Source organism: Gigantopelta aegis, chromosome 3 (assembly GCF_016097555.1).
Source record: "Gigantopelta aegis isolate Gae_Host chromosome 3, Gae_host_genome, whole genome shotgun sequence".
Classification (NCBI taxonomy): domain Eukaryota; kingdom Metazoa; phylum Mollusca; class Gastropoda; order Neomphalida; family Peltospiridae; genus Gigantopelta; species Gigantopelta aegis.
The window spans coordinates 36,822,891-36,828,491 of record NC_054701.1 but is presented as its reverse complement, the minus strand read 5'-3'; the positions used below and the strand labels follow the sequence as shown (position 1 = coordinate 36,828,491).

Below are 5,601 nucleotides of genomic sequence, written 5' to 3'. Positions count from 1 at the left end.
AATTTGCCAGTGACGCGGATATATTAGTATCTTGATATTCTGACTCATCCATATCAGTATTAATAATTATCCACCCCCTCATCAAATCCACCTTGCTCGGCTTTGGCATCAAAGATGAACGCCCATGGCCACATCAAGCGTACTGATACTGATTAACACACACACACACACACACACACACACTCACACAGAATGTAGAGGCTGTATCGCGTAACGTGCAATGGTGTTCCATCGACTGGTACTAATCATACACCTACAACCTGCAACCAGACGGGGACGACACAATCATTGGGAGCAAAACCTAAAATTCGGGCAAAAATAATACAGATATTCGAAATATTTTGCTAACGTGAGACCTTTTTATCATGTGTTTTCATCATTCTACGCTCAAAATTAGTTGTAATCCATGTAAAAATGTGTAGTGATTCATTTGCAACCCTATTAAGCTGTTTGGTAGTAATGTCAATATGAATAAATATACTTATCCAGATTCGGGCATTTTTGCTTAATTCGGGCAAAGGTCAGCCCCCACACCCCCTACAATAATGGGAGCCCGTATACCTATGCGAACGCCCGTGGTTTATACAACCATTTTCAACAGTATTCTGGTTGGATATTGCTGTTGTAGGCTACCACAAATCTTGTCAACTGTAGCTCCACTGGAATTTTATGAATGCTAGCCGTAATAAATTATTAACAAGTTTCTTTTGTTTAACGGCACCACTCTAGAGCACATTGATTTATTATTGACCGGCTATTGGAGGTCAAACATTTTATTTGGTAATTCTGACATATAGTCCAGCTACATTTTTGTCATTAGCAGCAAGGGATATGTTGTATACTTTTTTCCCCACAGACTGGACACCACATACCACAGCCTTTAATATACCAGTGGTACGGCAATGGTTGTGACAGGCAAAAAAATAAATTAGAGAATGGGTCCACTGAAGGGATTCGATCCTCCGACCCCAACTATACAGGAGTTCGCTCGACAGAGCTAGATGCCGCCCACAAAATAAAATGTATTGTTTTTTGTTTTTTCTTTGCATACGCGGGTAACACACACACTCTCTCTCTCTCTCTCTCTCTCTCTCTCTCTCTCTCTCTCTCTCTCTCTCTCTCTCTCTCTCTCTCTCTCTCTCTCACACACACACGCACAAACCACTCACTCATTCTCTCTCTCTCACATACACACACATACACACACACACACACACACCACTCACGACTGCAAACACAACCACACTCAAAACACACACACACACACACACACACACACACACACACACACACACACACACACACAACACGCAACCACTCATATATATATATATGTGTGTGTATATACACACACACACACACACACACACACACACACACACACACACAGAAGCATATACGCACACGCACACCACCAACAATCTGCTTCAACATTAAATGTACTATACTTTACCAAGAACGCTGGCACACCTCAATTGACCGACAAAATGCCTACCCAGCAAATAACCCACTTACCGACTTCAATGTCATGGCCATGCTTAGTGACATATTACAACACACACATCGCGGTATATTGACTGACTGGGTATAGATGTACATACTGGCCAAGCTATCGGAAGAAAAGGGGCAGGGGAATCAATGTGACTGCCAGTCAATGGAAATTTTGGTGAGGGGTTGGGTCCCCAATTCCCTTGTGCTCTCTTCCATTACTGTACACGACCCCGACCCACCTCATCTACAAGAATATGTGTGAATTCCAGATTTATTAAACCATTGTTGTTAATTATACACAACAATAACAGTTCTATAGTTGATCTAATGTACTTACCTGTGCAGTCCGACTCGATTTCAGTAGCTGTCAGCAGACTTGCGTGGATGGTTTGTAAACACCGGGGGTCACTGGAGGTCAGTGTTGTATCGATTGCGCACGGAAACGCCAAGACTTACTTCCCAGCCTTCCAAGTAAGTTGCGAATACCAGTTAAGTTCGTTCGACCGACCTTTGTATTTATATGGAGGGTCTTGTGCAATAATAGAGTCACGTTACATGTTTACATAAACTTATGTTTTTAAAAATGGCACAATGGCTGAGAAGCTAACTGTAAATGTATGGATCTCAGTGAGGTCGATGCACCAATGAAATGGTGTAGATAGGTGTTCATAATTATTGTAACAGCGAATGGGTCGCGCAATGAGTCAGCAACATGGGTTACTTAGTCAGAAGACACGCTGGTGAGAAACACGTTGTAAAAATCTTACACAATGATTACAAAAGATAGCTTACCCGCGCGGTGTGACAGTACCATTAGTAATCAAAAGTTAACGTTAAAGTTTGTTTTGTATAACGACACCACTGGAGCACATTGGTGTATTAATCATCGACTATTGGGTGTCAAACATTTGGTAATTTTGACGTGTAGACAGTCTTAGACACTGGCGTAGGAAACGGGGTGGGGGGGGGGGGGTCAAGGGGGGCTTTATATTTGCTTTATAATAGTGTCAAAGTGTGTAAATATAAAAGTATGCCCCCACTTTTTGGCACCTTCCTACGCCACTGTTAGAGAGGAAACCTGTTACGTTTTTCCATCAGTAATTTTGACATGTAGACAGTCTTAGACACTGGCGTGGGAAACGGGAGGGGTGGGGGGGGGGGGCAAGGGGGGGATTTATATTTGCTTTATAATAGTGTAAAAGTGTGTAAATATAAAAGTATGCCCGCACTTTTTGGCACCTTCCTACGCCACTATTAGAGAGGAAATTTGTTACGTTTTTCCATCAGTAAAAAAAGTTTCTCCCGGGAAATCGTTATTTTTTAAGCATAAAAATGCAAGCGACCGTGGCTGTGTATTGACATTCAGTGTTGCCATATATAAAACTATCCAATTTAGTGCTAATAACGCCTTTGACATGTAAAATGTCTTCCCACTAGATTACATAATGCAAAGTGCTATGGCTGGAAGTGCTAGAGTTGACAGCGACCGCATGCATCAATACACACGATGTCAAAATCACAAGTCAAAGCAAGACAACGATAAGACCGATTAGCTAGCCTATATTTTAATTCTTTATTTAACTTTGAGCTGTTACAGCTCATCAGTTGCACAAGTAAAGTACAACATATATGTACATATCAAGTGGAAGGTGTAACATTATTCCAACAGCGGAGAATGTAACACATGCAAAAACATGTTCACAAAATACATTAAAGGACTCGTCCCTCTGTGCCATTTATAATGGCATCACGTTTTTTTAAAAATACTTTACATAAATATTTCCCCAAATTACATAATTCTTTAGTATTATTGCTGTTTAGCAGCTGTAGTAATTTTACCATATTTGGGTGAACTCTATAATATATATTTTTTTATATACAAAGCTCTTAAATCATTAGAGAAGGGGCAGCATAAAATAAAACGAAACTCATCTTCTACTTCACCCGTTTGACACAACGTACATATTCTTTTAGACCTATCTGTGTTGTAATAGCGCCCAACCTCAATTGCTAAACTATGTGAAGATAGCCTAAGCTTTGTTATATATATGTTTTTATATAAAACTGAGAATGGCTTCATCAGACATTTCTGTAAATATATCTCTTCTACTAGGTATTTATAGAGATATGAACATTTAGTATATGTCTGTAGTATACATGCAAGATCTTGTTTACCTTGATCAAAAATTATCTGCCTTATCATCGATAAATAAAAATCCATACTTGTTATTGAATCCTGGTATAACCATACCTCGTACAACCCTAAAGAAGAAAACAATTGTTTAATATTAGTTGCCTAGTTATTTTGTTTTCCACACATGGACCTTAGTTCATTGTAAGCATTATACAATATACAATTTTTTTGTATGCAATAATTTGAACCAGTATTTTACCATACGGAATTTACGTACCAATGAAAGCGGGTATCTTCCTAGTTCGAAATATATCATAATATTAGTTGTTGATCTTTTAACTTTCAAAATATCCTTGCAATACGCAAGATGTCCACATTATAAAACTCCCATATTTCACAACAATAATGCAAAATACTAGCAACATATGTGTCAAATAAAGAGAGATGTGCTTAAATTCAACATCAAGCTTCTAGTATTTCTCTTAACAGCAAACATGGCTTTTCTTCCTTGATCAGTAATTAATTTAACCGCCTGACTAACTTTACCATTATAATTAAAACAGAGACCCAGATAAGTAAACTGGTCTACATTATCAAGTAAAATACCTTTATAATGCCACTTCTCATTTTCTGCTATAATGCATCTATTTCTAAAAATAACTATCTTTATATTTGCAGTATTTAAACTTAGGCTCCACTTGGAATTATATTCATATAATGTGTTCATCATCTTTTGAAGCCCCTCAACACTTTTGCCAAAAATAACCATGTCCGAGTCGTCAGCATATAATAAAAGAAATAAACTCAGGTCTTTAACTTCATACTCAGGACAGGCATTCAAAATAAATTCGTTTTCTAGATAATTAACATAGAATGAATACAAACTTGGTGACAAGATTTCCCCCTGCATTAAACCGACATTGTTATTTAAAAAGTCTGATCGACGTCCGTTTATAGTAAGACAAGATTTCACAGACTGATACATTCCTGTTATAATCGTAAGAAGTTTCCCTCTAACACCAAGTTTTGATAATTTAATCCACAAGTTTAATCTATTAACAGAATCAAATGCCTTTTTGTAATCTATAAAACAGCAATATAGTCTTTCGTTTTTAACAAGAGCTTTTGAAACTATCGCATAAAGAAAATATTGCATCTATAGTCCCCATACCTCTGCGAAAGCCAAACTGAGCGTCACAATACTTGTATCAGCTAGATTTGTAAGTCTGTGCAATAAAATGTTGGTAACAAGAGTAACACTTCACGGGATTATTTTCGTACAATTAATAAATCTTGTTTGACATAAGGTTACTCACGGAAATGAGTCATATCCCACTACACAGGCCCACCCCCCACCCCCACCCCCACCCCCACCCCAATACAAAATCTTGATTACGCCACTGCCTTTAACTTATGATTAGCAGAAATACAATGTTTACTGCATGGTTATGATGATTTTAAATAAGTGCTATTATAATAAAAACGGAATATTAATTTACAAGATTTATATAAATTTGTCTTGAGCCTACTTTTCACAAACCACAAATAACGATGATGCAACGTAACCTGTAAGTGTAGTACCGTAAATATACTAATTCATATTTACATTTTTTTTGTTAGTGTTCTTAACATTTTTGAATAAAAGGGTTATTTTTAAAATATGTATTAAATCATAATATTTAAACATAATCCACACACACATACATACACACGCGCGCGCGCGCACACAAACAAACAAACACACACACACACACATATTTATATACTAGTGTATATATATATATATATATACACACACACACACACACACACACACACACGTGTGTGTATAGAGGATACCCCCCGAGTGTCTTGTGATATCATAATTTATCAGCACGAGTTGATAAAAGTATGAAATCTGAGGCTTGTTTTCTATTTCAGAACTAGTTGTATCCTTACTACAGTTTTGGAGGCACGTCAGACATTTATTACTTTCT

The 5,601-nt window shown here is 37.4% G+C and overlaps 1 protein-coding gene across 1 annotated transcript in view; it reads right to left on the bottom strand.

Moving 5' to 3' along the window:
- Window positions 1-2,120, bottom strand: part of LOC121367969 (steroid 17-alpha-hydroxylase/17,20 lyase-like) — a 21,576-nt gene extending 19,456 nt beyond the window's left edge. The window contains exon 1 of the mRNA XM_041492440.1: window positions 1,829-2,120. The gene's annotated coding sequence lies outside the window, so the exon portion shown is untranslated. The remainder of the gene's footprint in view (window positions 1-1,828) is intronic.
- Between the last annotated feature and the right edge of the window lie 3,481 nt (window positions 2,121-5,601).